This window comes from Haliotis rubra, unplaced genomic scaffold (assembly GCF_003918875.1).
Source record: "Haliotis rubra isolate DU_JTF1 unplaced genomic scaffold, ASM391887v1 Scf96, whole genome shotgun sequence".
In the NCBI taxonomy this organism is placed as follows: Eukaryota; Metazoa; Mollusca; class Gastropoda; order Lepetellida; family Haliotidae; genus Haliotis; species Haliotis rubra.
In genome coordinates, this window is record NW_025767701.1 from 2,002,231 (window position 1) to 2,015,016 (window position 12,786).

Here is a 12,786-nt window from a genome sequence, read left to right on the forward strand (position 1 = left end):
TACCTCTCAGGAACACGCCTGCGTAAGTATTGCTCAAATATCCATTTATATTTCAGCAGATTTAATGTATAAACAATCTCTGTGAATCAACAACACGTTTGATGACGTAATCGCCTGGAGATCGCGGGACAATTCAGGCGTATATCTGGAGCGAATCATAACCATTAAATCTTACGACAAAATACATTAATATGAACTTTCTTAACTACAATATACATTGTTTACGAGGACACAATACATGTAAAGATGTAATCATGAACGAAGTTGGATAACATGAGACACGATCTGTGATAAAATACAAAGTCCTCGTTCTATTACAATAGCCCGTTTTTGAAAGAAGACTCGTCCCGAGTTAACATATTTACATTAATACAGCTATATAATCCTATTTTTTCTACTCTCTCTTGCAGTTTGCCCTTACAGTTACACGGTGAGGGATAACAATACAATTCAAACAATACAATTATGCATTTCAGATAAATACATGTTGCATAAATATGATGTTATGTACATACATTAATAATTCCTTACCTTGTGTTAATTCTTATGCACATTTCATATACTTACACATCCAGTGAATATGAATATATATCAAGAAAATATAGATCACCCTCTCATTTTAAATGTCACATTGGGTAGCCCAAAACTGGTTCCATGAACATATTGTCCATCATCAGTCTGTACTACACAGTTCTTCATCTTTCAAAAACACTCTTGTCCTGCAAAACACAGTTCATTAGTCCTTGAATTGCTCCTGCTTTGTACTTTCCAGGTTATGGTGCCATCGGTTTTCCACATGAATCCAGTCACAAGAACTTACATCTCAGGGAAATCAAAAGAGAAAAAGATGAAGACGAAAAGATATGTGATAAGAACATTCGAGAAAATGAAACAAAGTGAAATTCTCCACACTGAGACACAGTATGCACCCTTGTCTCGTGTATCCTATGCCCGTTGGCTGCCACTGCCCTGAGACATGCTTCTAATAAAAGCATCAGCTGCACGACGCTGGTCCAACTGTTGCTGAAAACGCCTCCCCTCAGCTGACTGCAGCACTGCCATCGCCTCCCAGCCTTTGGCGATGAATTTCATCCAACTGGGGCCTGTTAGTTTGTGATGTCTTGGCAGGATGGCCACTGCGCCCCAGGCCGAGTAGCAAGGGTCTGTTGCAGAGGTAGTGTTGCGCTCTCGAAAGGCCTGCAATTTCCCTCTGCACAGATCGACACACAGTTGGCATGGGGTGTGGGTTTATTTAAAGTCAGCTGGTTCTTGATGAACAGCCCTGTGGCTTCTGTGAGCAGACAGGGCAGAGCAAAGGTTGAGGACTTCGCTTTCCCCTTCTGCGCCGCCCTCTTTTCCCCGGGGTCGCCATGTTTGCCATGATAAACAGTAGACCCCAGGGTCAACTGAATTCTCGTTTCTTTCCACCTCCACGGTCACCTCAGCACACAGTTTGTCAACATTGGAAGTGATGACATTTGACTTGACATGGGAATGGGCTACATGATATTTTAAAGGCTTTCATTGAAGAACGTGAGCTCTTGCACCGCTTAACAGGGCATGCAAACGTCTTCTGCCATCCTTTGGTGTGTCTGCGCCCAGTGCTCTTCAAACACACGTCTTGATGGGAACGTCTTTGTAACTAGACAGGCAGGGCAGTCCATGTTCGGAATGAACTTTACGAACTTCATCCCTGGGTGCCCCTCCTTCACCACCCTTTCTTCCTTCACCAAATCCATCACCTCATCTTCTTCCACTCCAAGATCTAAAATGTCAGCCATAGTTGCGACTGCTAAAAGTAGAAGTAACGCTTACATTAGATATGTTGCAACTTATAACAGTGCTTATCACCTTTTCTTTATTCTAAGATACTCTCATGAATTATGATCCTTCATCAGCCTCCCGTAGAGAACAAGAGTAAAATCACACCTAACAACCGTATTATCTGCGAAAATAGATTAGAAAGCTTACAGCAAGCCCAAATTTTAAATCTTCACCATTTAAAAGATAAGTCGTTTAACATTCAGTTTCCATGCTAAAACCTTCCTTAGATCTCATTTGGATCTGTTACATCCACAATGTAACTGCAACATTCAACTCTCGCAAAACAAAAGCATATAAGGAGGCACAACCAACACCATAACCACATATTTATTATTCAATCATTTTTCTGAGTGTAATTTTGTCTCAATATAATTCTTTTCTTGTCCGTCTATTTCAAATATGTATCCAGCTATATTGGAACCGTGTACTGGAGCGGCGTTTATATAAGCCACTAGGCTTGTTCGCCTATCCAGATTTCTGCATTGACGAAATAAAAATATGTTTAAACCAAACCATACTAGGGACCATGGGGACTTACAGCACCTTTGCTACTTACATGGACCCAAGCTGGATTTACTTCATCCCTTCAGCCGTTGGTAATTGTAGTCACATTTAGTCAAACATCAAATGAACACATATTCTGCAATCAAAACACATAGTATGAAAAAATACCTTTGAATTAAATTGGACTTACATTCCCTCTCAGTGGGACAATCATTTTACGCTACTTCAACCCCCTTTGATGATTTTGGCACTAACAGTCTAACATATTAATATTCATTTACTAATTACAATACAGAATAACAATTTATCAATTAAATCAATTGCTTTCAAAGATGCAATAATAATTAATTTCTTTTTAGAATGTAATAATTACTTGAGATCTCACATTATTAAAAACGTTCTTCATGGATAAAGTTTTGAAATATTGATCCCTTCACAGGGGCTTGTATTGTTGAAAATAATACGACCTGGGTCCTACATTCGTTCACTGATATCCATATACATATCCTTCTTTATATGTATATGGATATCAGTGAACGAATGTAGGACCCGGTTGTGGATCCCGTGTGATGGAAAAATCACTACAGTCAAAAACAGGGCATGCTTAACCGTGATTCTCTCATCACAGTGTCATTTGGCCGCAAACTTCCCTTTGTTTCAGAGGTCAGGACATAAATGAACGTCAGGAAACTATGAACAACTTTGACCAATGCGTGTACATATGGTCATCATTTTCATATATTTACAACGTCTGAAATATTTGTAAATGTTTTCCATTGATGACACAGGTTTAACGACCTTTGAAATCGTGGAGTGAGTGAGTTTAGTTTCACACCGCTTTTAGCAATATTCCAGCAATATCACGGTGGGGGACACCTGAAATGGGTTGAAATCGTGGACGACCATTCTACATTTTATACTCTCCAAATTGCTCTGTCTTCTGTAAATGGAATATTAACATATTGACAGATATTTGCGTTTGTTTCAATGGATCGGTAATAATATTATACCTGCATTATATTGTTTCCAATTGCAGCAGCATCCTCGTCAGTGACGTAGTGAAATAATTGGTAACATATGCCGTGGAGATAATCTTTTCCGTGTGTGGGCAGAGTATTTCCATCGTTTCCCAACAAGAATATCCTTGTAAACCACCTGTTTATAATAACCAAGCGTTATATTCAAAATTGTCACAACAATAAGACTATTCCCATATTCACGCAATTATTACCTCTAACAAAACATAATCACAACATGGAAAAATTCATTTCAGGAGACAATACCAAATTTGCTGAAAAATAAGATTGATCAAACCAAACCAATGTTTTAACAAGTCTTATTCTCTTTGCTCTCCTGTCTCCACTTTTTACTTTCCTACATTCCTATGTCTTTTCCTTTGTACTTCATTCATACAACAATTCAACTTATGTCCTCAGTTGATTATTTCGAGGGGCGGTGGGGTAGCCTAGTGATTAAAGCGTTCGCTCGTCACGCCGAAGACCCGGGTTCCACGTGGGTACAATGTGTGAAATCCATTTCTGGTGTCCCCCGCCGTGATATTGCTGGAATAGTGCTAAAAGCGGTGTAAAACTAAACTCACTCACTCACTAATTATTTCGAATCTTAGATATATGTATTTTCTGTAGTATCCAGCTGTACGAATATTGAGTATTTAATTTTTCATTGTCGCGTCTATTCTTCTATATAAATTCATTTGTTTGACGTTTACAAAACACAAAATACTCATATACTTAGATATGATAATTAGAAAAGGCTGAGAAACAGTCTCCAACGTTAGTTCACAAAAGGCAGATAGAAGGAAGCATGTTTAAGAAACGTCGTATATTCAAAGCTTGAGCACGCAGATCTCGGAGGAGATGCTGAAAAATCTCAATGTTTACCAGGGTGACAAAACTGAATACGGATAGCCGGCACACATACAAATCATGATTAAAAGAATAAGGTTAATGGCTTGATCATATTACATGATTTGCAGATGTGACTTTTTGATAACGTAAGCAAAGAGACAGAGAAAACACAGGGCCAAACACCGGATTGTACACCATTGAAATATGCGCAAACACTGTAGGAAATGACCGGATTTACGTACGTTTCCTGATATTTCCTAACTTCGGGCATAGATTTCATACAGTGCTTTACCGTTGAAACATGCGCTCTTGTATTTCCGTATGCACAAGCATCTCATTCATGCATGCTATGATCGGATTTTCAAGCATGAATTAAAAAACAGATACCCCAACAAACATAGAGCATATCCAATGCATTGCTTTTAATTGCAGTGGGTGCTGAAATTTCCGATTTCGTTCTAAGTTTAGTAGGGGTGGAAACATGGAAATGTCCTTAGGCGGAGAAACATATATAAATTTAATTTTTCAAATGTTTACACAACTTAGACATTTATGTATCATGCCGGATATCAAGGATGTGTACGCAAATTGTTTTTGTATGTTCATGTCCAAACACGATGATCATATGCTTCCATCATGTGAAATACTTGGTTCATGTAACTTTTATTTTTACACATTTTAGTACGTTTGAAATCAAGGTTCATGTGACCTCATTAATCACACACACACACACACACACACACACACACACACACACACACACACACACACACACAGAGCGTGGCAATGAAAATAGCATTATGCAAGGTAACACGTCTTATTTAGTCACATTCCCTCGTGTTACCAGTTACGACATGTGTGCACTGTGGTTGCGTGCAGAGTGCAGCGTGCAGCGTGCGAAATAGTTGCCAAATTTTCTTAGTTAGTCGGGTTAACTATGCCTGAAAGTTACTAGCCTACACAATAATTCACTAGCCCGAAATGTGAGTGTAGAAACCAAGCAAAAGATTACAAAAATAGATGAGAATAAGACACTGTTGACATGACACGGGTTTCGTCATTACGCTGCTAATATGATGAACATTTTTATCAGGCCATAAGCTTGCATGATTTATATATAACTTAACAAGTCGGAGAGCGTGATATATTTTACAAAATGACCCAATGAAAATTCACTAGCCAGTCGGGCCAGTGACTGTGGAGATTAACTGGCCCGACTGGATTTTTACTGGCCACGGGCTAGCGGGCCAGTGGCTTTTTCGCATACTGGTTCAATGGTGAACAAAGCGCGAGGCTCTCTGTGACACTTGCCGCCCTCTCGAGAAAGACATGTCCTCATGTCAAAATACGTGGTTATTCGAATGTTAACACATAAACGTGAAACTGTCAGTCAGTTATAAAAGTGAAAACCAGGTTGTTCCACACGTGATCAACATGTCGCATTCTGGCCCTATGTTCCTGCATATAGGCTACATGGGCTTCACACGGGGACTGTTCATATGGCTTGGGTCCACGAACAAGCTTCTCGTTAGCCTTCAGGTATGCTGGGCGGTGGGGTAGCCTAGTGGTTAAAGCGTTGACTCGTCACGCCGAAGACCCGGGTTCGATTCCCCACATGGGCACAATGTGTTAAGCCCATTTCTGGTGTTCCCCGCCGTGATATTGCTGGAATATTGCTAAAAGCGGCGTTAAACTAAACTTAGTCAGTCAGTCAGGTATGCCACGGCGACACTGTCAAGTTTAGTTTCAGGGATCCAGGTGTTTTTGTTGCTCAGTAGATTCTGCCATTTGATGTGAAATTCTAGTCTGTTGTTCTTGGCTCAGTGAACCTAGGATTGGCAGTTGTTGGCTGTGTCAGAAGTTTCAATTTCACTTTAGCCGGTGAGGTCTGAGATCCAACACTTGTAAACGATGTAAATAATAGTCCGCTTATATGGCGCTCATGTCCAGGCACATTGCCTGCTCACGGCACTACGTACATAACTAACCGGTCATAGGACACTATAGTACTTACCGATAATCTTTTCAACTCCAAGGGGATCATACAGCCATGCTGCCTGTTGGGCGCAATGAACTAAATATTTATCACTCACCTTGCCAGCACATCCTCACGGGTACCCATTTTACAGCAGAGACAATGTGGTTCTAAGTATCTTGTCCAAGGATATACGCAAATGTGCCCACCTCGTGACCCGAACCTATGGGTGCCTCCACAGGATCGAACCCGGGCCTTTAGCGTGATATGCAGACACCTTGACACTGCACTATTGAGCTCCACAACGATGTCGGATTTGTCATGGTTCGAGTGTCAACTGATAGGGTATTCTCATATTGACATGACTCATCACTGAACACAGGTATTGCCTTGTTGCTACATTTGGTACCCGCACTGACATTCGTCATCACTCGCCCCTTTCTGTAACCTCCATGTAGACTCGTCCCCCCTCTCGATGCTTATTATTAAACCAATCAGAACGCGCGTAATGATTGCGGTGCACCGTGATCCTGAGAACTTAAAACTTTAGTGGCATTATGTCATTGTTTAAAAATCAGGAAATATATATATCGTCATATTGAAAGTACAAAGAACGTAGCTAACAGAATTGTGCTGCCTAATGTGACGTGTTTAATAAGAATAATGCTATTGACGGTGAGAGATTCAAATATACGCATATGCGTTTGCTTACATATCGGCTCTCGTGGGTCCAATTGAGTGCATTTCAGACGATTTTGTGGGTTTGTATTGGTGATTGTACCTGCGTTTCTGACATTTTTGGGAAATGGAATTATAAATCGCTCCGAGTTTTAAAAACAATAATATTATATCTATACTCAGCAGCAAAAACAAACGTCAGTACGAATTCAAAATTAGGTAGGCACTGTAATCAAATCATTACAGAATTGGACATAAGCGGATCAAAAACATTTTTTGTGTACAATATCTTGACACATCAATGAATAACTCAGCACAATTTCAAGACATTACGTGAACGTTTGCAGTCCATTCAGACTCTTGACTTCAGTATCTAGTGTGACCACCACGAGCGGCAATAACTGCAGCACAGCGTCTATGCATGGAGTGCACCAATCGATTGACGATGGCCACTGGCACCTTGAACCACACTCTGAGAAAGGCCTGGCGCAATAAATCGGCGCGGTTTTCGGCCTTGGTGTGATTTTATTCAGCCTCCTCTGAATTTCATCCCAAAGATGTTCAATTGGGTTTAAATCAGGACTACGGGCTGGCCACTGCATAATGTTGACATCGTTCTGCTGTAGGAAGTCCCGTGTAGCTCTGGCAGTATGGGCCCGGGCGTTATCATGCAGGAAAATGTTGTTCCGGTGACGTGCGAAATGTGGTATATGACGTGGGGTCTGAGAGCTTGGTCGATGTAGCGCACAGCTGTGATGCCGTCTCCTCTTAAATCTACGATAAAGGACCGCAAACTTTAAAACAGAGTAGCTTTATCTTGTAATTTGAACATAATTATTACCTGCTGTTCACCCTGTATTTTGAAATGTATATTTCTTAATAGGGTTTGAAAATTACAAATGGGATTTGTTATATTGAATTATGTGTTTAACAAGTATTTAACAAGTATTTTTTCCTCCTCCTTTAATTTAAAAGAAGTTTAATTCATTAAAATAAATAAATGAAAACAAACACAGCAATACAGTACACGAGTGCATCGGTGATATTAAGTAGGTTCACCACTGGAAACAAACAGGAATAGAGTTATCGTTCTTGTTTCAAGTAGTTCTGGTGTTCATGCGCCAATATGAAATCCTTCCAGAGGGCCACAAGTCGCTATTCGGCTTGTGCCGGAATAACACGAGTTGGGCACGAATGCCGCACTGACCGTATTTGCCTTTCGCTGGCTCGGCGAGGTACTTTCATCACTATGGCGGAAAAACGATTTTCTCTGCATGTGCATGTTATGACGTTTTCTGTCTCTCTCCAATTTGGCATGTGACTTCATGGTTGAAGTCACGGCCTTGCTGTGATATTACTCACTGTGGTAGCTGGCTGATTCCTCCACTTCAGGTTAACTTGTAGGTTGTACGTTGTTTCTTGGATGGTCCATTCAAGATAAATACTGACTGACTGAGTTTGGTTTTACGCCGCTTTTAGCAATATTCCAGCAACATCACGGCGGGGGACACCAGAAATGGGCTTCACACATTGTGCCCATGTGGGGATTCGAACCCGGGTCTTCGGCGTGACGAGCCAACGCTTTAACCATTAGGCTACCCCACCGCCCCTCAAGATAAATATGGTGAAGATCCATGCTGATCAGGATGCTTGCAATTTCTTCCGGTAGACTGAGTTGAGTTGGGCTTTAGGTCACATCAGCATTATTCCAGCCATATAGTGACGAGATCAAGTCTGCTTTCACACACATTATAAAAACAAAGTCCAAAAGACTTATTATTATTTTTTTAAACATATATAATCATTACACTATTATATACAAACAGAAAAAGCCATAGCACCAAATTCAAAACAAACAACCTGCCATTCACATTACGTAGCTACAAGTTATGATACAGGTTCAACTTCCCTCAGGTAGTTATAATGAGATGCCAACTTACGCGGGAAAACATGTCTTTCAGATTTATCGCTTTATAATGTGAGTCCCTTGCACTTGAAAGTCCAGGCAGTCAAGCAGTATATGCTTGATGGCAGTGTATGAAATAAGGCCCGTCCGACCGCCCGAGACCGGCTCGATTTTTGACGGACGGTCCAAATTTACAGCTAGCTAGGATGGTCTGGTAAATTTTTTAGATGTTCACCATATCTTGGCGTCTGGCCTGGTTAAATCCTTCTTGGGCTGGTAACATTTTGAAGTTACCAGCCCTGATGTCTGGCTGGGTTTTTGGCTTATTTCATACACTGATGATGGTTAACACTTAATCGCAAGAGATACATATAGGAGGTCCATCCCCATCTGTTTTCAGCAGATTGTCATGAGTAAACCGACTGTAGCCAATACGACATCGCCGTAAAATTACCTCATCACGTCTTGACTGACAACCCAAGTAGGTATAACCAATTGTTGGTTTCAATTCAGAAAACGTTGGGATTCATCCTTGATAAATAATGGTGATGGTAGGCAAAGAGAGAGGTTTCAGGATCGGGAGTAAGCTAAAAGTTACTCCAGATGTATTCTAACACCAGTTGTCAACGTACCTGTGTGTCGACTGGGGATTGAGCTCAGAATTATACGTTGACGAAGACGAACGAAAACGTTGACTCCAAACTTCGGTAACTGGTTATACAATAAACACAATACACTAAGAAATATGTCAGGCAGTGATTATAACTTTACTATTTTGGACTAGTCCTGCAGGTAGGGATATCTACTCACAGCCCTACATACAGCCGGAGTACCAGACTGTCTGACAGTGAGTGAGTGAGTGAGTGAATATGGTTTTACGCCGCTTTTAGCAATATTCCAGCTACGTCACGGCAGGGGGACACCAGAAATGGGCTTCACACATTGTACCCATGTGGGGAATCAAACCGGACCTTCGGTGTGACGAGCGAAATAACCATTAGGCTGCCTGACAATATGGGTGTGATTATATATATATATATAAAGACTACAATGGACAGACGAAGAGTAAGTGAGTTGAGTTCTACCCCGCACTCAGCAATATTCCAGCTATATGACGTCGGTTTGTAAATAATCGAGTCTGGACCAGACAATCCAGTGATCAACAGCATGAGCATCGATCTGCGCAATGGGTAACCGATGACATGTGGCAATCAAGTCAGCGAGCCTGACCACCCGATCCCGTTAGTCGCCTCTTACGACAAGCATGGGTTACTGAGGACCAAATTCTAAGGCTTACGGAGAACAACATCACAAACAGAACAAACTCGGAAATCTCTGATAACATGTTTATGTACAATTCATGTGACATTCTGATCAACGATATTTCACAATTTATAACCTAGCATAAATGATTCAATAGTAATAACACATCTTGGATCACTTTACATTTCTTCAACTCCAGTTCTCAACTGAATAACCTGCAACAGCCCTGAAATCAAGGTTCATCTCACCATACACAACCATCAGTGATCTTCTCAAATCGTAAGTCTCAAAATCTGGACTTGATTCATTTTAACAACAAACTATCATTCTCCATACAAGATCATTCAGAGTCAGTCAGACAGGGACTTTCTCAATTAATAACAGTCATAGGTGAAGGGTCAGTCGGTTTTACTTAGACTCTATTCTGTCATCACAACCTAGCAACAGAGGGATGAGGTCTCCATGACAACAACTCATATCTTGCTGTAGCCTAGCAACAGAGAGATGAGGTCTCCATGACAACAACTCATATCTTGCTGTAGCCTAGCAACAGAGAGATGAGGTCTCCATGACAACATATCATATCTTGATGTAGCCCAGCAACAGAGAAATGAGGTCTCCATGACAACAAATCATATCTTGCTGTAGCCTAGCAACAGAGAGATGAGGTATCCATGACAACAAATCATATCTTGCTGTAACCTAGCAACAGAGAGATGTAGTCACCTTGACAACAAATCTTATCCTGCAGTAGTCTAGCAACAGATGCAGTCGCCATGACAACAAACCTTATCCTGCTCTAGTCTAGCAACAGAGATATGCAGTTAAAAAGGAAGCAAGCCCTAACTTGCTCCTGCCTAGAAACAGAACCAACTGTGTCAACATGGATATAAGCCATGTCTTGCTCTCATCTAACACCTGAGAGATGCAATCACCATGGCAATAAGTCTTATTCTACTCTATGTGCAGAAAGCCACATGCATTGTATCAAAGTAGACCTCATCACCTTGACGACAGCCTATCAGATACTACTGCCCTGGCTACTGTTAAATAGTAAGTCCTGTGAAACCTGACAACCAACTGTAGACACAGCCACAGTAAGCAGCATAAATAAATGTACCTCCCAATATGACAGGTAGAACCTTGAACTGGAAGATATGGTATCAATGATTTTTGGCTTCAAACAAGTAAAGGACGACAATTTATAACATGGAACAAACATGGCTTTTGAAGAACACTCCGTCCACAACTGGAACTGCCTGGGTCTACGTTTTCCAGACATCACCAACAAACTGAACCATCAGGGACATGTTCCTCACTCTTTGAAAAACAAATGTGCTGCACAGTATTATGACTTCTAGAATAAGCAAAATGCACCTTGGCTCATCTCTACATGCCGAGAGTGTTTGGGTTAGAGTGATAACATACAAAAAATGCCCATTCATCTTCACAATAAATTTTTCACCTTGATTTAACATCAGTTTGATTATCCAACTCAATTGTGTGTAAAACACACCATTTTTCTGTGAAAATGTATGGATATAGCCGCTTCAATGTGGAGGAAACAATCATAGCAGTTAGTTGAGTTGTGATATGTATGGGGCTGCCAACTTTCACAAGTTACAATCTACTAATTTGTTACAATCTTCAATCGTACATTAGTAACACTATTTATCTGAGCGAAAGAAAAAATCATATTGAAATATTTTGGTGGCAAATAAATAATACAATACATTCTGGACAGTTGGCAGCCAGGAACTTGAGTGGACACAGTGTATGAGATCTAGTAGCTATATACAACATTCTGTACAGATTACACAGGGACACACGGTGGACACTCCACAGACGCTCCATGGGCACTCCACAGACACCCCACAAACGCTCCATGTGGCCAACATGTAGAGTTAACACACGGTTCGCACAGAAATCTATCTGTGTGTGGAATCGAACCGAGGTCTTCAGCATGAGGAAGTGTCTTAACCTCTCGGCTACCTCTCTGCCAATCAAGTTATTGAAAATGAGAGCCATATATGAGCCACATCCAGTTTGTGTTTGCAGCTTGAACCATTCAAGGCACAGAATTCAAATTTAAGTCTTTTTCAAGACAGATGCCTGTTAATGCCTGTTGCAATCTGCGCAAACCATGTGGTACTTCTGTCTCTCAACAGTCCATATATACTGGATAATGGACTGACTGACTGAGTTTGGTTTTACGCCGCTTTTAGCAATATTCCAGCAACATCACGGCGGGGGACACCAGAAATGGGCTTCACACATTGTGCCCATGTGGGGATTCGAACCCGGGTCTTCGACGTGACGAGCCAACGCTTTAACCATTAGGCTACCCCACCGCCCCCTGGATAATGGAACAATGAATATATACTACACATGTACAAGATGGTAAAGACATGGCACCAACCTATCCACATCTTATATGGGAGTATGATATACACTATGACATGAGCAATATTGTAAAATATCCCCTTACCCCATCCCCCCCAACTCCCCTACCTGAAATCTATACATGATTGTAAGCATTCATATATCCTGTCAACATCAACACCTAAACATGTTCAGCAGACATGATATACACTATTTGTGTTCAGAATTGGAAACCCAATCCACTATCGATTATCGGAGGGCTTGTGGTGAATGATTATCGATTATAATTGAAGTATATACATTTTTATTGTAATCACCATTTTTCAGGGTTTTTCCCCAGGTTTTTTCTAATTAATGTAAATGCAATTATTGTGTTCATTTACACA

The 12,786-nt window shown here is 40.9% G+C and overlaps 1 long non-coding RNA gene across 1 annotated transcript in view; it reads left to right on the forward strand.

The window, feature by feature from the left end:
* LOC124265074 overlaps nucleotides 1-12,786 on the forward strand; it is a 24,447-nt gene continuing 11,661 nt past the window's right edge. Inside the window, exon 1 of the long non-coding RNA XR_006895338.1 lies at nucleotides 1-81. This is a non-coding gene — a long non-coding RNA (uncharacterized LOC124265074). The remainder of the gene's footprint in view (nucleotides 82-12,786) is intronic.